Source organism: Somniosus microcephalus, chromosome 4 (assembly GCF_052327205.1).
Source record: "Somniosus microcephalus isolate GS21.2 chromosome 4, FLI_Smic_1.0, whole genome shotgun sequence".
In the NCBI taxonomy this organism is placed as follows: Eukaryota; Metazoa; Chordata; class Chondrichthyes; order Squaliformes; family Somniosidae; genus Somniosus; species Somniosus microcephalus.
This window is the reverse complement of record NC_140990.1, coordinates 72,040,094-72,066,214: the sequence shown is the minus strand read 5'-3', so window position 1 is coordinate 72,066,214 and position 26,121 is coordinate 72,040,094. Positions and strand designations below refer to the sequence as shown.

Sequence of the window (26,121 nt, the reverse complement as noted above, 5' to 3'; positions counted from 1 at the left end):
ACTGTCCCCCCACTAGTCGCTCTCTCTCTCCCTCGTCGCTCTCTCCCTCCCCAGTCGCTCTCTCTCTTCCCCCCCCAGTCGCTCCTCTCTCTTCCCCCCGTCACTCCTCTCTCTTCCCCCCCGTCTCTCCCTGCTTTACTCTCTCTCCCTCCCCCCCTCCCTCCCTCCCTCTCACTCCCCCAACCTCTCTCGCTACCCTCCCCCACACACTCTCCCCTCCCCCCACCCTCTCTCCCCTCCCCCCGCCCTCTCTCTCTCCCCTCCCCCCACCCTCTCTCTCGCCCTCCCCCCACCCTCTCCCCTCCCTCCACCACCCTCTCTCCCCTCCCCCCCACCTCTCTCCCCCCACCCTCTCTCCCCTCCCCCCACCCTCTCTCTCCCCTCCCCCCACCCTCTCTCTCCCCTCCCCCCACCCTCTCTCTCCCCTCCCCCCACCTTCTCTCTCCCTCCCCCACCCTCTCTCTCTCTCCCCTCCCCCACCCTCTCTCTCTCTCCCCTCCCCCACCCTCTCTCTCTCTCCCCTCCCCCACCCTCTCTCTCTCCCCTCCCCCACCCTCTCTCTCTCCCCCTCCCCACCCTCTCTCTCTTCCCTCCCACACCCTCTCTCTCTCCCCCCTCCCCACCCTCTCTCTCGCCCCCTCCCCCACCCTCTCTCTCTCCCCCTCCCCCACACTCTCTCTCTCCCCTCCCCCACCCTCTCTCTCTCTCTCCCCCACCCCTCTCTCTCCCCTCCCCCCACCCCCTCTCACTCTCTCCCCTCCCCCACCCTCTCTCTCTCCCCTCTGCCCCTCTCTCTCTCTCTCTCCCCTCCCCCACCCTCTCTCTCTCTCTCTCCCCTCCCCACCCTCTCTCTCTCTCTCTCCCCTCCCCCACCCTCTCTCTCTCTCCCTCCCCCACCCTCTATCTCTCTCCCCCTCCCTCTCTCTCTCTCCCCTCCCCCACCCTCTCCCTCTCTCCCCTCCCCCCACCCTCTCCCTTTCTCCCCTCCCCCCACCCGCTCTCTGTCTCCCCTCCCCCCACCCTCTCTCTCTCTCCCCTACCCCACCCCCTCTCTCTCTCTCCCCTCCCCCACACTCTCTCTCTCTCCCCTCCCCCACCCTCTCTCTCTCCCCTCCCCTCCCCCTCCTCCTCCCTCTCACCACCTCCCTACCCCCTCTTCCTCCCTCTCACCACCTCCCTACCCCCTCCTCCTCCCTCTCACCACCTCCCTACCCCCTCCTCCTCCCTCTCACCACCTCCCTACCCCCTCCTCCTCCCTCTCACCACCTCCCTACCCCCTCCTCCTCCCTCTCACCACCTCCCTACCCCCTTCCTCCCTCTCCCTCTCCTCCCCCCTCTCCCTCTCCCCTGCCCGAGCCCTCATCCCCCGCTCCAATCCCTCTTTCCGCCCCGGGGCCCGGGCCTCGGCACCTGGATGAACGCGTTCCCTCGGCCGTCACCCTGATGCCGTTGGCCGAGGCGAACAACCGCAAAGACATGGCCCAGCCGAGTCCAGCGCCCCGGTCAGCTCGAGGTCCGCAGCCGCTGTTCGGCCGCAGGCCACAAAGCACCCGAGCCCAGCACCGGCGATGGCTCCACGGAGCTCCGTGCCGCCCCACGCACTGACATGGCCCCGCCCTCCCGAGCTGGCTTGAAGAGCGCCGATTGTGGCTGAGAGAGACGGCCGGCGGGCCCGGTTGCCGGGGTAACCCTTCCCGCTCTCCAAGCCCCGCCCGAGATCAGCACTCCCGAGAGCCCCGCCCGAGCCGAGCGGGGAACAGAGAGAGACGCCGCGTCTCAGCTGCTCCTGCTGCGCGCGCACCCTTTACTAAGGGAGCGGCGCTCGGCTGAGGCCCGCCCCTCCAGCCTTCACAAAGATGGCGGCGATCGGGGGCCGCTTGTTGACTGGGGCCGGGAGGTGCCTAGCTCGGGCGTGGGTGTGGAGGAGAGGCCGAGGCTTCGAGGCCTACCTGGAAAAACGGGGAAAGGTAGGAAAATTAATTAGATAAGTTAATTACTTTCTAAATCTTTTTTTTTTAAAACAATATGTGTTTTAAAAGCAACTTTTTTTGAAAGACGCAGAAAGCGGGAAAAAGAAAGGAAAAGTTTGGAATCAAGATGGCGGCGACTCACCTCGGTTCAGAACGATAAGGCCCGCCCACACACGCACCGATTGGTCGACCGTCAGGTCACCAAAGCGTAGGATTGGTCAATCGTCCCGTCACTCGACCGTAGGAGGGCCCGGCCGCACGCGCCAGCAACCCGGCGTACGATTGGTCGACCTCGAGGTCACTCTGTCGCTAATGAGCGGATAATGAGATGCTAATGAGCGGAATGTTGAAGGTTTTTCGGATACCGCGGGCACAATTTTTGTCCGGCCGAAACGTAAATACGCTTACCAGCGTTTCAGAAAGGTGAGCTTTCTTTCGACGTAACGCACGCATAGGTACGCTCTGTAACTTTCGAGCGCATAGCCGGACAGACGCACACCCGAGGACAGACAGACAGACAGAAGGACAGACAGATAGACAGACAGACAGAACGATTCCTTTATATATATAGATAGAAGATAGGAGCAGGAGTAGGCCATTCGGCCCTTCGAGCCTGCTCCACCATTTAATGAGATCATGGCTGATCATAGGGAACATCCTTCCTGCATCTAGTCTATCTTGTCCTGTTAGAATTTTATAGGTTTCGATGAGATCCCCTCTCAATCTTCTAAACTCCAGTGAGTATAAGCCCAATCAACCCAATCTCTCCTCATACGTCATTCCTGCCATCCCAGGTATCAGCCTGGTGAATCTTCGCTGCACTCCCTCCATGGCAAGAACATCCTTCCTCAGATAAGGGCGACCAAAACTGCACACAATACTCAAGATGTGGTCTCACCAAGGCCCTGTACAACTGTAGCAAGACATCCTTGCTCCTCTACTCGAATCCTCTCGCTATGAAGGCCAACATACCATTTGCCTTCTTCACCGCCTGCTGCACCTGCAGGCTTAACTTCAGCGACTGGTGCACAAGGACACCCAGGTCTCGTTGCACTTCCCCTTCTCCCAATCTATTGCCATTCAGATAATAATGTGCCTTCCTGTTTTTGCCACCAAAGTGGATAACCTCACATTTATCCACATTATACTGCATCTGCCATGCATCTGCCCAATAACCCAACCTGTCCAAATCATACTGGAGTTTCTCGGCATCCTCCTCACAGCACACACGCCCACCCAGCTTTGTGTCATCTGCAAACTTGGAGATATTACATCTAGTTCCCTCGTCTAGATCATTTATATATATTGTGAATAGCTGGGGTCCTAGGATCGATCCCTGCGGTACCCCACTAGTCACTGCCTGCCACTCGGAAAAAGACCCATTTATCCCAACTCTTGGCTTCCTGTCTGCCAACCAGTTCTCTGTGCAAGTCAGTACCTTACCCCCAATCCCATGTGCTTCAACTTTACACGCTAATCTCTTATGCGGGACCTTATCGAAAGCCTTCTGAAAGTCCAAATACACCACATCCACTGGTTCTCCCTTATCTATTCTACCAGTTACATCCTCAAAAAGTTCCAGTAGATTAGTCAAGCATGATTTATCTTTTATAAATCCATGTTGACTTTGTCCGATCCTGTCACTGTTTTCCAAGTGCTTTGCTATTACATCTTTTATAATGGACTCTAGCATTTTCCCCACTACCGATGTCAGGCCTACCGGTCTATAATTACTCATTTTCTCTCTACCACCTTTTTTAAATAGTGGGGTTACATTAGCTACCCTACAATCCATGGGAACTGTGCCAGAGTCTATAGAATTTTGGAAGATGACCAGCAATGAATCTACTATTTCTAGGGCCACTTCCTTAAGTACCCTAGGATGTAGATTATCAGGCCCGGGGATTTATTGGCCTTCAATCCCATCAATTTCCCTAACACCATTTCCCTACAAATATTGATTTCATTCAGTTCCTCCCTCTCATTAGACCCTATGTTCCCCGACATCGCTAGGAGGTTATTTGTGTCCTCCTTTGTGAAGACAGAACCAAAGTATGTATTTAATTGCTCAGCCATTTCTTTGTTCCCCATTATAAATTCCCCTGATTCTGACTGGAAGGGACCTACGCTTGACTTCACCAATCTTTTTCTCTTCACATATCTAAGAAGTGTTTACAGTCAGTTTTTATGTTCCCTGAAAGCTTACTCTCATATTCTATTTTCCCCCTTTTAATTAATCCTTTTGTCCTCCTTTGCTGAATCCTAAACTTCTCCCAATCCTCAGGTTTGCTGCTTTTTCTGGCCAATTCATATGTCCTCTCCTTGGATCTTATGCTATCCCTAATTTCCCTTGTTACCCATTGTTGCGCCACCTTTTTTGTTTTATTTTTATGCCAGACAGGGATGAACAAATTCTGTAGTTCATCCATGCGATCTTTAAATGTTTGCCATTGCCTATCCACCGTCAACCCTTTAAGTAACGTTCCCCAAACCCTTTAAGTAATGTTATCCAATCCATCCTAGCCATCTTGTGCCTCATACCATCATAGTTTCCTTTATTTAAATTCAGGACCCTAGTCTCTGAGTCAACTACTTCGCTCTCCATCTTAATGAAGAATTCTATCATATGATCACTCCTCCCCAATTTATATAGCGCCTTTCACCACCACCGGCGCTTTGCAGCCAATGAAATACTTTTGAAGTGTAGTCACTGTTATAATGTCGGAAATGCAGCAGTCAAATAGCGCACAGCAAGCTCCCACAAACAGCAATCTGATAATGACCAGATAATCTATGTTTTTTGTTATGTTGATTGAGGGATAAACACATTGGCTAGGACACTGGCGATAACTCCCCTGCTCTTATTCAAAATAGTGCCATAGGATCGTAGACGTCCACCTGAGAGAGCAGACGGGGCCTTGGTTTAACGTCTCCTCCAAAAGATGGCAGCTCTGACAGTGCTGCACTCCCTCAACACTCCCCTGGAGTGTCAGCCAAGATTTTTGTGCTCAAGTTTCATGGAGTGGGACTTGAACCCACAACTATTCTGATTTAGAGGCGAGAGTGCTACCCACTGAGCCACTGGCTGACACTAAAGAACAAGCAGTTCTGACGACAGGTCATCGACCTGAAATGATAACTCTGTTTCTCCCTCCACAGATGCTGCCTGACCTGCTGAGTATTTCCAGCAGTGATGCGCCATCAATTACTCAAAAGACTGAGGTTGAGCGAGTAACAATCAGGCTTTTATTAACTAAAGAATGAAGGTCTTGTCTCGAGTGGTCGACCCGTCCAGAATACTAAGGGACTGGGAGGTAGTCACTTATATACCTGGAATAGTGGGAGGAGTCAGCCGAGGCATGTCCAGACCTGTACCTATTGGAATACACATACAGACACAGACAGGTAGAACAGTGGTTTACCACATTCACCCCTTGTTTAAAAATGAGTCCGGCGGGGTGAAGTGTATTTAAAAGTTCGTGTATTGGAGTCTGTCCGGAGGTCTTGTCTGCCGCTGTGATCGACGTGGTGACGGCAGGGGTGGTGGAGCTTCCGGCGTCGCGTCCCGTGTAGGCTGGGGCCCTGGAGTGTAGTCCTCGTGGGTGACGGTCCAAGGCGAGCCGGCTGCTGGGGTTGGATATCGGGTCGTGGGGGGGGGGTGGTAATGGGTAGTGGGTTACAGCGGTCCCCGAGGGTGCGAGGTCTCGTATGGAGACTGTGTCCTCCCGCCCTACAGCGGTCCCCGAGGGTGCAAGGTCTCGTATGGAGACTGTGTCCTCCCGCCCGTCCGGGTACGCAATGTAAGCGTACTGGGGGTTGGCGTGGAGGAGGTCGACCCTCTCGACCAGGGGGTCCATTTTATTGGCTCTCATGTGTCTTCTCAGTCGTACCGGCCCTGGGGACGTCAGCCATGGTGGTAACGATGTCCCCGATGTGGACTTCCTTGGGAAGACAAACATTTTCTCATGAGGGGTGGCATTGGTGGCAGTGCAGAGCAGTGACCGAATCGAGTGGAGCGCATCGGGGAGCACCTCCTGCCAGCGGGAGGTCGGAAGGCCCCTAGACTTTAAGGCTAGTAGGGCGGCCTTCCAAACTGTTGCATTCTCTCTTTCCACCTGTCCGTTCCCCCGGGGGTTGTAACTGGTGGTCCTGCTTGTGGCTATACCCCTAGCGAGCAGGTACTGGCGGAGTTCGTCGCTCATAAACGATGAGCCCCGGTCGCTATGGATATAGCTGGGGAAACCGAACAGGGTGAAGAGGCTGTTCAGAGATTTAATGACCGTGGCACTGGTCATGTCCAGGCAGGGGATAGCGAACGGGAACCGGGAGTACTCGTCAATGATGTTGAGGAAGTACACATTGCGGTCGGAGGAGGGGAGAGGCCCTTTGAAATCGACGCTCAGGCGTTCGAAAGGGCGAGTGGCTTTTATCAGGTGGGCTCTGTCTGGTCTATAAAAGTGCGGTTTGCACTCAGCGCAGACTTGGCAGTTCTTGGTCATGGTCCTGACCTCCTCGATGGAGTAAGGCAGGTTGCGGGCCTTGATGAAGTGGAAGAACCTGGTGACCCCCGGGTGGCAGAGGTCATTGTGGAGGGCCCTCAGCCTATCGATCTGCGCGCTGGCGCAGGTGCCACGCGATAGGGCATCTGGGGGTTCATTGAGCTTCCCAGGCCGGTACAAGATCTCGTAATTGTAGGTGCAAAGTTCGATTCTCCACCTCAAGATCTTGTCATTTTTGATTTTGCCCCTCTGCTTGTTGTTGAACATAAAAGCAACTGAACGCTGGACAGTGAGCAGGGTAAATCGTTTTCCGGCCAGGTAGTGCCTCCAATAACGCACAGCCTCCACGATAGCCTGGGCCTCCTTCTCGACCACGGAGTGTCTGGTCTCCGGGCCCTGGAGGGTTCGTGAGAAGAATGCCACAGGTCTCCCCGCCTGATTAAGGGTGGCGGCCAGAGCGAAGTCGGACGCATCGCTTTCCACCTGGAAGGGGATGGATTCGTCCACTGCGTGCATGGTGGCTTTGGCAATGTCCTCCTTGATACGATGGAAGGCCAAGTGGGCCTCTGCCATCAGGGGAAAAGAGGTGGATTTGATCAGTGGACGGGCTTTGTCTGCATAGTAGGGGACCCACTGAGCGTAGTAGGAAAAAAACCCTAGGCACCTCTTCAGAGCTTTTAGGCAGTGGGGCAGTGGGAGTTCCATAAGGGGACGCATCCGGTCCGGGTCGGGACCGATGACCCCGTGTTCCACAACACAGCCAAGGATGGCGAGGCGGTCTGTGCGGAATATGCACTTCTCCTTGTTATATGTCAGGTTCAGGAGTTGGGCGGTGCGGAGGAATTTCTCGAGGTTTGCGTCATGGTCCTGCAAGTCATGGCCGCAGATGGTCACATTGTCTAGGTAAGGGAAAGTGGCCTGCAGCGCGTTTTGATCGACCATCCGGTCCATCTCCCTTTGGAAGACGGAGACCCCATTGGTAACGCCGAAGGGAACCCTAAGGAAGTGATAGAGGTGGCCGTTTGCCTTGAAAGCAGTATACTGGCGGTCTTCAGGGCGGATGGGGAGCTGGTGGTACGCTGATTTCAGGTCAATGGTCGAAAAGGCGCGGTACTGCGCGATCTGGTTGACCATGTCAGCTATGCGGGGGAGTGGGTAGGCGTCCAGCAGGGTGTAGCGGTTTATTGTTTGGCTGTAGTCGATGACCAGGCGTTGTTTCTCGCCGGTCTTAACGACCACAACCTGGGCTCGCCAGGGGCTGGAGCTGCCGTCAATAATCCCCTCCTTCAGGAGCCGCTCCACTTCGGTTTTGATGAAAACCCTATCCCCGGCACTGTATCGCCTGCTCTTTGTGGTGATGGGCTTACAGTCGGGGGTGAGGTTAGCAAACAGTGGGGGGGGTGGGACTGTGAGTGTGGAGAGGTTGCATCTGGTGCGCGGCGGGCAATTTGGAGGCTGCTGGCTGCGGACTGTGAGTGGGGGGAGGGGGCCACCGTACGCCATCGTAACGCTTTTGAGGTGGCACTGGAAATCCAACCCCAGTAGAACGGCAGCGCAGAGGTCCGGCAGGACCAGGAGTTTAAAATTATTGAACACAATCCCGTCTACTACTAGTGTCACCACGCAGTAGCCGCCAATGTCCGCTGACTGGGACTCGGAGGCCATAGAAATCCGCTGGTGCGCAGGCAGGACTGGGAGAGAGCAACGCCACACCGTGTCGGGGTGGATGAAGCTCTCTGTGCTCCCGGAGTCAAAAAGGCAGTTTATTGCATGGCCGTTTACCTTAACGTCCATTTTGGACCGAGCTAGCTGGTGCGGTCTCGTTTGGTCCAGCGTCACAGAGGCCAGCGTAGGGGTCAGTGTGTCGCTGCGGGTATCAGATGCGGGGGGGGGTTGGCGGTCTGCTGCGTCCCGGCTGGTGTCCAAGATGGCGACGTCCATGATTCCCATGTGGCTGGAGTCGTCCAAGATGGCTGCTGCTGCGGTGGTCCGCACATGGCTGGGGAGGCCCAAGATGGCAGTCCGCACGGCCCCCACGCGGCGCTGTTGGGGGCCCAAGATGGCGGCTCGCACGGCCCACACGCGGCGCTGCTGGCATTCGGGGTGGCTTTGGCCTTGCAGACGCTGGCGTAGTGTCCCTTTTTTCCGCAGCCCGAGCAGGTCGCATTCTTCGCTGGGCAGCGCGCTCTGGGGTGTTTGGCCTGGCCACAGAAGTAGCATTTCTGGCCTTGGGATACTGCTGTCTGGCTTTGGGACACTGCTGCGGTAGTTGGGCCGTTGTTGGGCTGTGGCTGGGGTGGCACGGTGCTATGGGGCTGTCCTACCATGTCCCAGGTTGTCGTTCCCCGCGGTGTCCATGGTGCAGAAGAGTAGGCATCCATGCCCCGGAAGGCTGCGTCCAGCGTTATTGCGATTTCGGAGGCTTTGTCGAGGGTGAGGTCACTCTGCTCCAGCAGTCGCTGTCGGGTGTAGTTGGACCTGTGGCCCGCTACGAAGGCATCCCGGATCAGTTCCTCCGTGTACTTAATGGGCGTTACCGCCTTACACCCACAGGCCTGGCCAAGCACGGACAGTGCTTGGAGGTATTCCTCAGTCGATTCCCCAGGTTGTTGCTTGCGACTCCCCAGAAGGTGCCTAGCGTATACTTCGTTCACAGGGCGCGTGTACTGGGTCTTGAGGAGCTGGAGGGCGGCTGTGTACGAGGTCGCGTCCCGGATGGCTGAGTACACTCGGTGGTTCACCTTGGAGATCAGGACAGACAGTTTGTCCGCATCCGTTTCGACCGCAGTGGCGGCAGTCAGGAATGTCTCGAAGCACGTGAGCCAGTGAGCAAACTTGGTGGAAGCGTCCGCTTCCCGACTGTCCAGGTCCAGGCATGCTGGTGTGAGGATCTTCTCCATTATAAAAATTTAGTTAATAAAATTGATGCGCCATCAATTACTCAAAAGACTGAGGTTGAGCGAGTAACAACCAGGCTTTTATTAACTAAAGAATGAAGGTCTTGTCTCGAGTGGTCGACCCGTCCAGAATACTAAGGGACTGGGAGGTAGTCACTTATATACCTGGAATAGTGGGAGGAGTCAGCCGAGGCATGTCCAGACCTGTACCTATTGGAATACACATACAGACACAGACAGGTTATAACAGTGGTTTACCACAAGCAGTTTCTGTTTTTATTAAAGAAACGAGGGAGTGATTTCTGACAGGAGGAATGTTGGTTCGTCCTGCGCATGCGCAACTCCCTGGCGGCTGAGGCGAAACACCGACTCGCCCCCACCTGAGCCGCGCACGCGTACCAGATGTTGTGGCTCCGCATGTGTGCCCGATGTCCCAACCGCGGGGTTTTGTGCGCTGAGCATGCGCGTTGCGGACCGATCGGGACGGGCGATTGTGGAGCAGGAGGGAGAGCGCGGGAGCCATGAGCACATGCGCGGGGCTCAGCGTCAACAGAGCGCTTTCTGGAGTGCCGGGGCTTGTGGGTATTACAGCCGCCATTACTGCTGATCCTTTCAACCAACCTGTGCAGCAGCTGGAGCCTGAAAATCAGCTTCACTGCCCCTAGGTTCGGAAAGAGGAAAATTATACAATAATTTGCCTCTGATCCTTTTCTGATCTCAATTTACAGGGTTATTGAAGTGGAGCAGTTACAGGCGGGAAGCTTAAACCAAACATCACGTCAAGATCTGACAGTCGCTCGCTTCATCAGGACCTGAATATCATCGGCCTTTACACATGGAAGGAGAAAGCAGCGATCGCAGCGATGACAAACCGCACACGTGTTCGGTGTGTGGACGCGGATTCAGCCGATCTCCTGACCTGGTGAGACACGTGCACCGTCACACCGGGGAGAAACCGGGTAAAGGTGGGGACGGCGGGAAGGGATTCAGTTCCCCGTCCGCATTGGAAGTTCAACGGCGCAGTCACACCAGGGACAGTCCGTTCACCTGCTCCGTGTGTGGAAAGGGATTTGTTTGTTCATCCCACCTGCAAACACACCAGCGAGTTCACACTGGGGAGAGACCATTTCAGTGTTCTGACTGTGGGAGGAGCTTTACAAGCTCCGGGGATCTGAAGGGACACCAGCTTGTTCACACTGATGAGAGACCATTCACCTGCTCCGTGTGTGGGAAGGGATTCACTCAGTCATCCACCCTGTTGAGACACCAGCTTGTACACACTGATGAGAGACCCTTTAAATGTTCTGACTGTGGGAAGAGCTTTAAAAGCTCCGGGGACCTGAAGGGACACCGGCGAGTTCACACTGATGAGAGACCCTTTAACTGTCCTGACTGGGAAAAGCTTTAAAAGCCCCGGGGAACTGAAGCGACACCAGCTTGTTCACACTGATGAGAGCCCCTTTAACTGTCCTGACTGTGGGAAGAGTTTTAAAATCCCCTGGGAACTCAAGCAACACCAGCGAGTTCACACTGGGGAGAAACCGTTCACCTGCTTCGTGTGTGGGAAGGGATTCGCTCAGTCCCCCAACCTGCTGAAACATCAGGGAGTTCACACTGGAGAGAACCACTTTAAATGTTCTGACTGTGGGAAGAGATTTAAACGCTCCAGGGATCTGAAGAGACACCGGCTCCTCCACACTGGGAAGAGGCCGTTCACCTGCTCCGAGTGTGGGAAGGGATTCGCTCAGCCCTCCAACCTGCGGGTACACCAGCGAGTTCACACTGACGAGAGATCCTTTAAATGTTCTGACTGAGGGAAGAGCTTTAAATGCTCCGGGGATCTGAAGGGACACCAGTGATTTCATACTAACGAGAGACCCTTTAAATGTTCTGAGTGTGGGAAGAGATTTAAACGCTCCAGGGATCTGAAGAAACACCGGCTCCTCCACACTGGGGAGAGGCCATTCACCTGCTCCGTGTGTGGGAAGGGATTCGCTCGGTCCTCCAACCCGCAGACACACCAGCTTGTTCACACTGACGAGAGACCCTTTAAATGTTCTGACTGTGGGAAGAGCTTTAAAAGCTCCGGGGAGCTGAAGAGACACCGGCTCCTCCACACTGGTGAGAGGCTGTTCACCTGCTCTGTGTGTGGGAAGGGATTCACTCAGTCATCCCACCTCCTGTCACACCAGCTTGTTCATACTGATGAGAGAGCTTTTAAATGTTCTGACTGTGGGAAGAGCTTTAAAAGCTCTAAGAGCATTAAGAGACACCAGCGTGTTCACACTGATCATAGAATCTAACAGCACAGAAGGAGGTGATTTGGCCCATCGTGTCTGTGCCGGCTCTTTGAAAGAGCTGTCCAATTTAGTTCCAAACCCCAGCTTTATCCCCAGAACTCTGCAAACTAGTCCTCTTCAAGTACATGTCCAATTACCGTTTGAAAGTTCCTGTGGAACCTGATTCCAGCATCCTTTCAGATGGTGCGTTCCAGACCTTAACAACCCTCTGTGTGAAAACAATTCTCCTCATTCCCCTCTAGTTCTTTTAGCAACTATTTTAAATCTGTGACCTTTGGTTACCGACCCACTTGCCAGAGTGAACAGTTTCTCCCTACTTGCTCGATCAAAACCCCTCATCATTTTGAATACCTCTATTAGGTCTCCTCTTAACCTTCTCTGCTCTAAGGGGAACAATCCCAGCTTCTCCAATCTCTCCACATAACTGAAGTCCCTCATCCCTGGTACCATCCTGGTCAACCTCCTCTGCACCCTCTCCAAGGCCTTGACATCCTTCCTAAAGTGTGGTGCCCAGAACTGTACACAAGACTCCAGCTGAGGCCAAGACCCTGCAGCTGTACAAAACCCTGGTTAGACCACACCTGGAGTACTGTGAGCAGTTCTGGGCACCACACCTTAGGAAGGATATATTGGCCTTGGAGGGAGTGCAGCGTAGGTTTACCAGAATGATACCCGGACTCCAAGGGTTAATAATGTAAACTACAAGCGGACCAAGTGATATACAAGGTCGACGCTGAGCTATAGTACAGATGACAGACTTTGAGTGATAGTTCAAAACGGTCTTTATTCACAGGCCTGGGGAGAACCTTCTGAGACCGCTCTCAGATCCAACTCCACCGAAGGTTTAGTGAGTTACATTCTTATACATAATCTTATCAGTCATATACTGCCCTAGGGGCAGGTACAAATCTATCAATCATAGTCTCTTGTATTCCATTATATCCATTGCTTCTACCGCGTGACATATTTACGCTTCTCCCCATATCCCGCAGTTAACCATGTTTTTTGCTTGTTTGTCTTATTCCAACTCCTCTATCACCGTGGCTTTCTTCTTATCTATTCTTGTAGCCTGGAGCCACATTCGTCCATTGTCTCTGCCAGATGGTCCGGCTCAGTAACATGTTTTCACAAGATAACAGTTCTTGTTCAATCGGCCTACTGGTCCGAACCATCTCTGCAAAGCACAGATTCTGACCTTGTAACCTGCTCATGTTACTTCTGCAAGGCAAGCATATTTGTAATTAGTTCCACCAGACTTTGATGTAAGCCATTTTGTCTTTTAGACAACCATGTTGTAGCTTCACAAACAAGCGAAGGCCGCCTTGTTACTCAATTCTTATGTATGTTATCTTGTATACGTGCTACCCAGCCTGGCTGCATTTTCCCACGAGCCAGACTTTGCAGCTGACTCCACGGTTTAATTTCCATCATCTCAGTACTTGTCTTTTAGAGTTTAGCTGGATAAATACAATAAATTCAGACCTATCTACCGTTTAACTCAGGGTATGAATTAATTTGCTACCTCCACCCTGTACACTGGTGCTACCTTATACATATTCTAACATAAACTAAAGTATAATATTAATTTGGTTACTACAGTTAAGTTACGAGGAGAGATTATATAAATTAGGGTTGTATTCCCTGGAATTTAGAAGGTTAAGGTGTGATCTGATCGAAGTTTTCAGGATATTAAGGGGAACAGATAGGGTAGATAGAGAGAAACTATTTCCGCTGGTTGGGGATTCTAGGACTGGGGGCATAGTCTAAAAATTAGAGCCAGACCTTTCAGGAGTGAAATTAGGAAACACTTCTACACACAAAGGGTGGTAGAAGTTTGGAACTCTCTTCCGCAAACGGCAATTGATGCGAGATCAATTGTTAATTTTAAATCTGAGATTGATAGGTTTTTGTTACCCAAAGGTATTAAGGGATATGGGCCAAAGGCGGGTGTATGGAGTTAGGTCACAGATCAGCCATGATCTCATTGAATGGCGGAACAGGCTTGAGGGGCTGAATGGCCTCCTCCTGTCCTGTGTTCCTAGTGATTTGTAAAGGTTTAGTGTAACTTCCTTATTTTTGTATTCAATGGCCCTATTTACAAAGCCAAGTATCCCATACGCTTTCTGAACCGCCTCACCAACTTGCCATGGCACTTTCAAAGATTTGTGAATATGGACCCCCAGGTCCCTCTGCTCTTGCACCCCCTCAAAATAGTCCCATTTAGATTATACAGACTCTCCCTGTTGTTTCTCCCAAACTACATCACTTCACACTTATCCTCATTTAATTTAATCTGCCTTGTGTCTGCTCATTTCACAGTCTGTCTCTGTCCTTCTGAAGTCTGCTACTACTATGCTCACTATTTACTACGTTGCCAAGTTTTGTATCATCCGTAAACTTTGAAATTGTACACCTATACCCAAGTCCAGGTCAGTTGTATATAACAAGAAAAGCAGTGGTCCTAATCCCGACCCCTGGGGGAACCCACTGCATACTTCCCTCCAGTCAGAAAAACATCCCTCAGCACTGCTCACTGTCTCCTCTCCCTTAGCCAATTATGTACCCAAATTACCATCAGCCCTTTAATTCCCTGTGCTTCTATTTTCTGAGTAAGTCTCTTATGTGGTATTTTATCAAATGCCTTTTGAAAGTCCATATATACAACATCTGCTGCACTACCTTCATCAACCCTCTGTTACTTCATCAAAGAACTCAATCAGGTTAGTCAGACACGATTTACCTTTAACAAATCCATACTGGCTGCCCCTTATTAACCCATGCTTCTCCAAGTGAGAATTAATTTTGTCCTTGACCATGGTCTTTAGTCGTTCACCCATCACTGACATTAGACTGATTGGCCTGTAGTTACCAGGTTTATCCCTCTCCCCTTTTTTAAACAGGGTGTAACATTTGCAATCCTCCAGTCTTCTGGCACCACTCCCATATATCTGAGGGAGATTGAAAGATTGTGGTCGGAGTGTCTGCTATCTCCACCCTAGCTTCCCTCAGCAATCTAGGATGCATCGCATCTGGACCAGGTGACTTGTTAACTTTGAGTGATGACAACCTATTTAGCACCTCCTTTCTATCCATTTTTATCCAATTTCTCTACTCCCCCCTCCTCTACTGCGACATTAACTTCATCCTCTTCTTTTGTGGAGACAGATGCTAAGTACTCATTCAGTACCTCATCCACACCCTCTGCCTCCGTATGATGAGCTCCTATTTGGTCCCTAATCGGCCCCACCATTCCTTTAACTATCCTTTTACTTTTCATGTGTTTATAGAAGATTTTTGGGTTCTCTTTTATGTTACCTGCTAATCTTTTCTCATATTGTCTCTTTGCCCTTATATCCTGTTTCATTTTCCCCCGCACTCTCTGTATTCTCCTGGTTTTTGACTGTATTTTGTACCTGACATTTGTCGTAAACCTTTTTCTGTTTAATTCTAACCTCGATATCCTTTCTCATCCAGGGAGCTCTAGCTTTGGATGCCCCATCTTTCCTCCTTATAGGAATATGCTTGGTTTGTACCTGAACTATCTCAGCCTTGAAGGCCTGCCATTGGTCATTCACTGTTTTCCTGGACAATCTTTGTTTCCAGTCCACCTGAGCTCGATCCCTTCTCAAATCACTGAAATTGGCTCTCTTCCAGCTGGGTATTTTCACCGTTGATTTTTCTTTGTCCCTTTCCATAACTACTTTAAACCTACTGATATTGTGATCACTGTTAACCAGATCCCTCCTGCCCCAGAACCATTGAGAGACCCTTTAAATGTTCTGACTGTGTAAAGAGGTTTCAGAGTTCATCCAACCTGCTGAGTCACCAGCAAGTTCACACAGATCCTCAAAGACAGGAAGATGTTTTAGAAAGGCTGGCGGCACTAAAAGTTCGCAGCCATCTCAGAGTAGTGTCCCTTTAATTACAATCTCGCAGAACAAGGAGAATCACTGTCCCTTTAACTACCACAAATCCCTGTGTGGAGAAGAGGGGGAGATACAGTCTGTCCCAGTAACTGTCGCAGAACAGAATTAGCGACCCTGTCCCATAAGGGCTTGACCCTCCCCCACTTCCTGCTTTTCCTCAAGTGTCTCATCCTTAAAATTCTCATCCTTGTTTTCAAATCCCTCCATGGCCTCGCCGCTCCCTATCTCTGTAATCTCTTCCAGCCCCACAACACCCCGAGATAACTGCGCTCCTCTAACTCCGGCCTCTTGAGCATCCCCGATTTTAATCGCTCCACCATTGGCGGCCGTGCCTTCAGTTGCCTGGGCCCTGAACTCTGGGATTCCTTCCCCAAACCTCTCCATCTCTCTACCTCTCTCTCCTTTAAGATGCTCCTTAAAACCTACTTCTTTGACCAAGCTTTTGGTCATCTGCCCGAATATTTTACGTGGCTTGGTGTCAAATTTTGTTTTATAACGATCCTGTGAAAAGCCTTGGGACGTTTTACTACATTAAAGGCGCTTTATAAATACAAGTGGTTGTTGTTGTTTCCTGAAACTAATAATAAATTCCCCAGAGGGGAAAAAACTTGTACTTTTACTCCCAAATATTAAAAAGTTTATTCCACAGAAGCACAGGGTTTATCTGCTTTTATTGATGAATTTAAAAAGTCTGTATTAAAACCTGAGCCAGTGTGTTGTGAGACAAAGTGCCTTGTCTCCAATAAGCGGAATAAAGGCCCACAGCCTCCCCTAGCCCCGGGCCCTGAACAAGGGACTGGAGAAAATCGCTGCCCTGCGGATCAGACAATCAGCCGGCGCTAGTCCCGCCCCTCGGGCTCCCCGATTGGTTGGAGGACACGCCCCGCTCGCTCCCTATTGGTCGGAAGCTCCCGTCAATCAGGCCGTGGGCCCGGGTCACGTGCCCCTGATGCGATGACGTCTCTGAGGCCGCGGTCACGTGTCGCTGAGGAAGCTTGACCCACTCCGCGAGGCTGAATCCGCTCCGTTCGCTTCCCGGGACTTTCAGACGCCCAGGTTTGTGTTTACCGTCATTTATTTCCACTTCTCTCTCCGCTCGTCCGTCTAGCTGAGAAAACTCGCTTTCCGCCGGTAATTCCGACTCTTCAACCGTTAATGGCCGTTACCCAGAGTATTGCCGCTGAGCATGCGCACTACCAGCTGGTCCTGGGACTCTGCCCCTGAGCATGCCCACTAGCAGCTGGTTCTGGGACTCTGCTACCCCTGAGCATGCCCACTAGCAGCTGGTCCTGGGACTCTGCTACCCCTGAGCATGCCCACTAGCAGCTGGTCCTGGGACTCGGCTGCCCCTGAGCATGCCCACTAGCAGCTGGTTCTGGGACTCTGCTACCCCTGAGCATGCCCACTAGCAGCTGGTCCTGGGACTCTGCTACCCCTGAGCATGCCCACTAGCAGCTGGTCCTGGGACTCTGCTGCCCCTGAGCATGCCCACTAGCAGCTGGTCCTGGGACTCTGCTGCCCCTGAGCAAGCCCACTGGCAGCTGATTCTGGGACTCTGCTACCGCTGAGCATGCCCACTAGCAGCTGGTCCTGGGACTCTGCTACCCTGAGCATGCCCACTAGCAGCTGGTTCTGGAACTCTGCCCGTGAGCATGCCCATTAGCAGCTGGTTCTGGGACTCTGCCCCGAACATGCCCATTAGCAGCTGGTCCTGGGACTCTGCTACCCCTGAGCATGTGCACCAGCAGCTGGTCCTGGGACTCTGCCCCTGAGCATGCCCACTAGCAGCTGTTCCTGGGACTCTGCTGCCCCTGAGCATGTGCACTAGCAGCTGGTCCTGGGACTCTGCCCCTGAGCATGCCCACAAGCAGCTGGTTCTGGGAAGCTGCCCCTGAGCATGCCCACTAGCAGCTGGTCCTGGGACTCTGCTGTCCCTGAGCATGCCCACTAGCAGCTGGTCCTGGGACTCTGCCCCTGAGCATGCCCAGTAGCAGCTGGTCCTGGGACTCTGCTACCCTGAGCATGCCCACTAGCAGCTGGTCCTGGGACTCTGCCCTCGAGCATGCGCACTAGCAGCTGGTCCTGGGACTCTGCCCCTGAGCATGAGCACTAGCAGCTGGTCCTGGTACTCTGCCCCTGAGCATGCCCACTAGCAGTTGGTCCTGGGACTCTGCCCCTGAGCATGCGCACTAGCAGCTGGTCCTGGAAGTCTGCTGGTCCAGAGCATGCCCACTAGCAGCTGGTTCTGGGACTCTGCTACCCCTGACCATGCACACTAGCAGCTGGTCCTGGGACTCCGCCCCTGAGCATGCCCACGAGCAGCTGGTCCTGGGACTCTGCCCCCTGAGCATGCCCACTTGCAGCTGGTCCTGGGACTCTGCCCTGAGCATGCCCGCTAGCAGCTGGTCCTGGGACTCTGCCCTGAGCATGCCCGCTAGCAGCTAGTCCTGGGACTCTGCTGCCCCTGAGCGTGCCCACTAGCAGCTGGTTTTGGGACTCTGGGCCCCTGAGCATGCCCACTAGCAGCTGGTTCTGGGACTCTGGGCCCCTGAGCATGCGCACTAGCAGCTGGCCCTGGAACTCTGCTTCCCCTGAGCATGCGCACTAGCAGTTGGTCCTGGGACTCTGCTGCCCCTGAGCATGCGCACTAGCAGCAGTTCCTGGGTCTCTGCTGCCCCTGAGCATGCCCACTAGCAGCTGGTCCTGGGACTGACGGCCCCTGAGCATGCGCACTAGCAGTTGGTCCTGGGACTCCACTACCCCTGAGCATGCCCACTAGCAGCTGGTCCTGAGTATGCCCACGAGCAGCTGGTTCTGCGACTCTGCCCCTGAGCATGCGCACTACCAGCTGCTCCTGGGACTCTGCTGCCCCTGAGCATGCCCACTAGCAGCTGGTTCTGGGACTCTGCCCCTGAGCATGCCCACTAGCAGCTGGTCCTGGGACTCTGGGCCCCTGAGCATGCCCACTAGCAGCTGGTCCTGGGACTCTGCCCCTGAGCATGCCCAGTAGTAGCTGGTCCTGGGACTCTGCTACCCCTGAGCATGCCCATGAGCAACTGGTCCTGGGACTCCGCTGCCCCCTGAGCATGTGCACTAGCAGCTGGTCCTGGTACTCTGCCCCTGAGCATGCCCACTAGCAGCTGGTCCTGGGACTCTGCTGCCCCTGAGCATGCCCATTAACAGCTGGTCCTGGGACTCTGCTGCCCCTGAGCATGCCCACTAGCAGCTGGTCCTGGGACTCGGCTACCCCTGAGCGTGCGCACTAGCAGCTGGTTCTGGGACTCTGCCCCTGAGCATGCCCACTAGCAGCTGGTCCTGGGATTCTGCTACCCTTGAGCATGCCCACTAGCAGCTGGCCCTGGGACTCTGCTGCCTCTGAGCATGCGCACCAGCAGCTGGTCCTGGGACTCTGCCCCTGAGCATGCGCACTAGCAGTTGGTCCTGGGACTCTGCCCCTGAGCATGCCCAGTAGCAGCTGGTCCTGGGACTCTGCCCCTGAGCATGCCCAGTAGCAGCTGGTCCTGGGACTCTGCTACCCTGAGCATGCCCACTAGCAGCTGGTCCTGGGACTCTGCTACCCTGAGCATGCCCACTAGCAGCTGGTCCTGGGACTCTGCCCTCGAGCATGCGCACTAGCAGTTGGTCCTGGGACTCTGCTGCCCCTGAGCATGCCCATTAACAGCTGGTCCTGGGACTCTGCTGCCCCTGAGCATGCCCACTAGCAGCTGGTCCTGGGACTCGGCTACCCCTGAGCGTGCGCACTAGCAGCTGGTTCTGGGACTCTGCCCCTGAGCATGCCCACTAGCAGCTGGTCCTGGGATTCTGCTACCCTTGAGCATGCCCACTAGCAGCTGGCCCTGGGACTCTGCTGCCTCTGAGCATGCGCACCAGCAGCTGGTCCTGGGACTCTGCTCCTGAGCATGCGCACTAGCAGTTGGTCCTGGGACTCTGCCCCTGAGCATGCCCAGTAGCAGCTGGTCCTGGGACTCTGCCCCTGAGCATGCCCAGTAGCAGCTGGTCCTGGGACTCTGCTACCCTGAGCATGCCCACTAGCAGCTGGTCCTGGGACTCTGCTACCCTGAGCATGCCCACTAGCAGCTGGTCCTGGGACTCTGCCCTCGAGCATGCGCACTAGCAGTTGGTCCTGGGACTCTGCTGCCCCTGAGCATGCCCATTAGCAGCAGTTCCTGGGACTCTGCTGCCCCTGAGCATGCCCGATAGCAGTTGGTCCTGGGACTCCACTACCCCTGAGCATGCCCACTAGCAGCTGGTCCTGAGTATGCCCACTAGCAGCTGGTCCTGGGACTCTGCTACCCCTGAGCATGCCCACGAGCAGCTGGTCCTGGGACTCCGCTGCCCCCTGAGCATGTGCACTAGGAGCTGGTCCTGGTACTCTGCCGCTGAGCATGCCCACTAGCAGGTGGTCCTGGGACTCTGCCCCTGAGCATGCCCACTAGCAGCTGGTCCTGGGACTCTGCTACCCCTGAGCATGCCCACGAGCAGCTGGTCCTGGGACTCCGCTGCCCCCTGAGCATGTGCACTAGCAGCTGGTCCTGGTACTCTGCCGCTGAGCATGCCCACTAGCAGGTGGTCCTGGGAATCTGCTGCCCCTGAGCATGCCCACTAGCAGCTGGTCCTGGGACTCTGCTGCCCCTGAGCATGCCCACTAGCAGCTGGTCCTGGGACTCTGCCCCTGAGCATGCCTACTAGCAGCTGGTCCTGTGACTCTGCCCCTGAGCATGCGCACTAGCAGCTGGTTCTGGGACTCTGCTGCCCCCGAGCATGCCCACTTGCAGCTGGTCCTGGGACTCTGGGCCCCTGAGCATGCCCACTAGCAGCTGGTCCTGGGACTCTGCCCCTGAGCATGCCCACGAGCAGCTGGTCCTGGGACTCCGCTGCCCCCTGAGCATGTGCACTAGCAGCTGGTCCTGGGACTCTGCCCATGAGCATGCCCACTAGAAGCTGGTCCTGGGACTCTGCTGCCCCTGAGCATGCCCACTAGCAGCTGGTCCTGGGACTCTGCCCCTGAGCATGCCCACTAGCAGCTGGTCCTGGGACTCTGCTGCCCCTGAGCATGCGCACTAGCAGCTGGTCCTGGGACTCTGGGCCCCTGAGCATGCCCACTAGCAGCTGGTTCTGGGACTCTGCTACCCCTGAGCATGCCCAGTAGCAGCTGGTCCTGGGACTCTGCTGCCCCTGAGCATGCCCACTAGCAGCTGGTCCTTGGACTCTGCCCCTGAGCATGCCCACTAGCAGCTGGTCCTGGGACTCTGCCCCTGAGCATGCGCGTTCTAAACCCCAACAAGAGCGGCGCATGCAGACTTTGAGGTGCCCGGAGAGGAATCTGTGACTTGCCTTTGATCAATAACCCTCATGGTCTTGAGGACCTCCATCAGGCTGGCCCTCATCCTTCGTTGCTTCAGTGCAAAAAAACGCCCCAAACTTCTCCAATCTCTGTTACTAACTGCTCTTTGGAACAGAGGAGACTGAGGGAGACTTGATTGAGGTGTATAAAATTATGAGGGGTCTGGATAGAATGGATAGGGGGGACCTATTTTCCTTAGCAGAGAGGTCAATAACCAGGGACCATAGATTTAAAGTAATTGGTAGAAGGATTACAGGAGAGTTGAGAACATTTTTCACTCAGAGGGTGGTGGGGGTCTGGAACTTTCTGCCTGAAAGGGTGGTAGAGGCAGAAACCCTCATCTCAGTTAAAAAGTACTTGGATATGCACATGAAGTGCTGTCACCTGCAGGGCTACGGACCAAGAGCTGGAAAGTGAGATTAGGCTGGAAAGCTGTTTTTCGGCCGGCTCAGGCACGATGGGCCGCATGGCCTCCTTCTGTGCCCTGAATTTCTGTGATTCTACGATAACCCCTCCATTGTGAGACAGTCTGGGTCAAAATGGAGTGAAAAAGAGAAACAAAGAACTTAAAGAAAGAAAAGAAAGACTTGCATTTATATAGCGCCTTTCACGACCATCGCACGTCCCAAAGCGCTTTACAGCCAATGAAGTGGAGCCACTGTTGTAATGTAGGAAAAGTGGCAGCCAATTTGCGCTCAGCAACATCCCACAAACAGCAATTCCAAAATTATATAGATTATGGAACAGTTCCTGCAGATTGGAGGGTGGCAAATGTAACCCCGCTATTTAAAAAAGGAGGGAGAGAGAAAACATGGAACTACAGACCGGCTAGCCTAACATCAGTAGTAGGGAAAATGCTAGACTCTATTATAAAGGATGTGATAACACGACACTTAGAAAATATCAACGGGATTAGAGTCAACATGGATTTATGAAAGGGAAATCATGTTTGATAAACTTACTGGAGTTTTTTGAGGATGTAACAGGTAGAATAGATAAGGGAGAACTAGTGGATGTGGTGTATTTGGATTTTCAGAAGGCCTTTGATTAAAGTCCCACATAAGAGGTTAGTGTGCAAAATTAAAGCTCATGGGATTGGGGGTAATATACTGGCATGGATTAAAGATTGGTTAACAGACAGGAAACAGAGAGTAGGAATAAATGGGTCTTTTTCTGGGTGGCTAGTGGGGTACCGCAGGGATCAGTGCTTGGGCCCCAGCTATTCACAATATATATCAATGATGATTTGGACGAGAGAACCAAATGTAATATTTCCAAGTTTGCTGACGACACAAAACTAGGTGGGATTGTGAGGAGGATGCAAAGAGGCTTCAAGGCGATTTAGACAAGTTGAGTGAGTGGGCAAATACACGGCAGATGCAGTATAACATGGATAAATGTGAAGTTATCCACTTCGGTAGAAAAAACAAAGGCAGAGTATTATTTAAATGGTGATAGATTGAGAAATGTTGATGTACAAAGGGACCTGGGTGTACTTGTACACCAGTCACTGAAAGCAAACATGCAGGTGCAGCAGGCAGTTAGGAAGGCAAATGGTATGTTGGCCTTCATTGCAAGAGGATTTGAGTACAGGAGCAAGGATGTCTGTGTTGTGTCCGTGTGTTGATAAAGACACTGAAGACAGGAGTTGGTTCATAGGTGTTTACTGAGCAAAGTCTGGGGGGGGGTTCTAACGGATATACACAATATACAGGCTTATATAGCCCGAGTGGCCATTACCGGTATTACAGCACACCTGGGGCTCTTAAAGGCACATACACTACAATTCCTCCCCTTTTAGCTAACCAGTACATATTTTAAGTAATTATTAATTACATGTTATAAGAAAAATAATATATACATTGCTGTAGTTAATTAATTATAAGTCAGTCTCTCAGGAGGCTTCCTGACTCGGTCCGGATAACGCCTCGGGGGTGTAGTAGTTTCTGGTGGTGTAGTAGGTTCTTTTGGCAAGGCTGATTCGGCTTGAATGCCAGTGTCGGGTTCATCGGGTTCCAGTATCACCGGATCGGAGGTAGATATGGGTATCTCTACTTCATCGTTAGGCGTATAGAGTTGTGGTGTAGGTTGTCCCTTTTCGGATGACTCTATGATTTGGTCAGCATGGCGCCTTATTATGCTTTCTCCAATGTCCACGGTATACATCAGTGGTCCTAGTTGTGTGCAGATAGTTCCAGGCTGCCATTTCTCGGTACGGTAGTCCCGGGCCAAAACTTGTTGACCTATCTGGAAGGTTCTAGTTGGCCTTTCATTCATGCCTTGAAACTGCCGGTTCTCCACGTCCCTTCTGATGTTGGGCTTGACCAAATCCAGCCGGCATCTTAGGTTTCTATTGAAGAACATCATGGCTTGAGTTTGGTTGGTAACCATATGTGTTGCATTCCTGTATGCGAATAAGAAGTTATCCACCTTGTGCTGAAGTTTTATGTCTTCATTACTCATGGCCTTTATGGCCTTCTTGAAGGTCTGGACAAACCTTTCAGCTAATCCATTGGTGGCGGGATGGTATGGGGCGGACGTGTAGTGCTTAACCCCATTGTTTTTTAAGAACTTCCTGAATTCTTCGGACACAAATTGCGGTCCATTATCAGAACATATCTGTTCCGGCAGCCCATTCCTGGCAAATATGGTCCTTAATACTGTGATGGTTTTTTCCGTGGTGGTGGAGGACATCTTTATTACCTCCGGCCACTTGGAGTGTGCATCAACCGCGATTAAGAACATTGAGTCCATAAATGGACCAGCAAAGTCGATGTGCACCCTTTGCCAGGGAGATGAGGGCCACTCCCATGGATGTAGAGGGGCTTGTGGTGGAGCGTTTTGGACCTTCTGGCATCCAAGGCAACTCTTGGTCATTTCTTCGATGTCTCCATCGATACCTGGCCACCATACAAACGCCCTGGCTAGGTTCTTCATTTTCACTCCACCCAGATGCCCCTCGTGAAGCTCCTTTAGCACTTTATCCCGGAGTTTGGGTGGAATCACCACTCTGGATCCACACATCAAGGTACCTCGGCACACTAACAGCTGTTCTCTTCTTTGCGAGAATGCTGGCCATCCCTTCACTGTTAAATCATAGACCCGTGAGAGAGTCGGGTCATTTCTCGTCTCCCTTTCAATGGCAGAATTTGTTACTGGTAGACATTCCACTATGGTAGAGTGGAACATCTCCACTGGGTCTACTGTAGGTGCCTCTTCTACCGTTGGCAACGGTAGGCGCGATAAACCGTCAGCATTCCCATGCTGTTTTGATCCCTTGTATTCTATGTTGTATTGGTGTGCCCCTAGAAAAAAGGACCACCTCTGTAGCCTTTGCGCTGTCATAATGGGAATACCCTTTTTAGAGTTGAATATGGAGAGGAGGGGTTGATGGTCAGTCAACAAGGTAAATTTTTGTCCGTGTAGGTAATGGTTGAATTTCTTCACTCCCCATACCAGGCTGAGTGCTTCCCTGTTGATTTGGGCATAGTTACACTCAGCTGAGTTCAATGAGCGTGACGCAAAAGCTATCTGCCGTTCTGAGCCATCAGGGAATTTATGGGATAATACTGCTCCTATGCCGTAAGGGGATGCATCGCACGCCAGTCTGATTGGCAGTGATGGGTTGTAATGAGCCAAAACTTCTTCGGATGTGATTAAGTCTTTGCATTTATGGAAGGCACGTTTACAGTCTTCGTTCCATTTCCAAATCACTCCTGTTTGTAGAAGTTCATTAAGAGGGTGTAGAAGAGTTGATAAGTTCGGTAAAAATTTATGATAGTAATTTATTAATCCCAGGAACGACCTTAATTGTGAAACATTTTCAGGTGCTGGGGCTTTTATGACCGCTTCAATTTTTTCAGGTGACTTATGCAACCCTTCCTTATTAATTATGTGGCCACAATATGATATTTGATTTTGGAAAAATTCGCACTTGGGGCGATTTGCTCGTAGGCCCCGTTCTCTCAGCCTAGTGAGCACCTGCTCCAAATTGGCAAGGTGCTCGTTGTCGTTTTCTCCTGTTACAAGGATGTCGTCTAGGTAGCATTGAGTCCCCGGAATCCCTTGCAGGACTTGCTCCATAGCTCTTTGCCAGATAGCTGGAGCGGATGCTACTCCAAAAACCAGTCGATTGTACTGGTACAGGCCTTTGTGTGTGTTTATCGTGAGATACTTTTTAGAGGCCTCCTCAACCTCCATCAGTAGATATGCCTGTGCCAAGTCAATTTTGGTGAAACGTTTCCCTCCGGATAGTGAGGTGAAAATATCTTCTATCCTCGGAAGAGGATACTGTACTGTGTGAAGGACCGGGTTTACAGTCACCTTGAAGTCTCCACAGATGCGAATTTTTCTCTGTTCTTCAGATTTATCATTATTCAATGCTTTTTTCATGACTGGAACGATGGGTGTTGCCCACTCGCTCCAATCTATTTTGGATAATACGCCTGCCTTTTCCAAATTCTCCAGTTCTGCCTCAACTGCTGGACGAATTGCGTATGGCACCGGTCTTGCCTTAAAAAATTTGGGAATTGCTGCATCTTCCACTTTTATTGAGGCGGTGATGTCTTTCAAAGCTCCTAGTTTCTCTTGAAACACTTCTTTGGCGTTGGCCAAGATGTCTTTCAATCGTTCAGGTATGATGTCATCATTGTTTTTTTTCTTACTGGTCACCGTCAGTGCCTGAATGGAGTGCCAGTCTAAACGTATCTTTCTGATCCATTCACGTCCCAACAACGGTGGACCACCATCTTGTAGAATGTATAAATACAACTTTTGTATTTCTTTGCCGTTGTATACAACAGGCACCCTTATTTTTCCTTTGGGGTATACTTTCTGCCCCGTATATGTTTTTAAGATAATGGATGTGTCTTTTAGAGGTATATGCGAAAATAGCCTCTCGTAATCCCGTCGATTTATTACGGTTAGAGCTGATCCTGTATCTAGCTCCATTTTAACTGGGGACCCTGCTATCGTGAGGGTAACCCAAATGGTTTGGTAATCATCTTTGGCAAGTACATTATGTAATTTGAGACAGCTTAGTCTCTTGTTTTCAGAGTCGCTATCGCTCTTCTGGTCTTCGGAGCTATTGTCCGTCATCATTTGTACCTTCCTGTACTTTCCTTTATTGATTTTTTTTTTCTTTTTCTGTCAGTGGATTTATTTT

The 26,121-nt window shown here is 52.2% G+C and overlaps 1 protein-coding gene and 1 pseudogene across 2 annotated transcripts in view; one reads left to right on the top strand and one right to left on the bottom strand.

Moving 5' to 3' along the window:
• LOC147119194 (uncharacterized) overlaps positions 1–26,121 on the bottom strand; it is a 71,539-nt pseudogene that overhangs the window by 10,235 nt on the left and 35,183 nt on the right. The window lies entirely within an intron of this gene.
• The window catches only part of LOC147119195 (uncharacterized), a 28,062-nt gene continuing 18,498 nt past the window's right edge, over positions 16,558–26,121 (top strand). The window contains exon 1 of the mRNA XM_085984889.1: positions 16,558–16,648. The gene's annotated coding sequence lies outside the window, so the exon portion shown is untranslated. The remainder of the gene's footprint in view (positions 16,649–26,121) is intronic.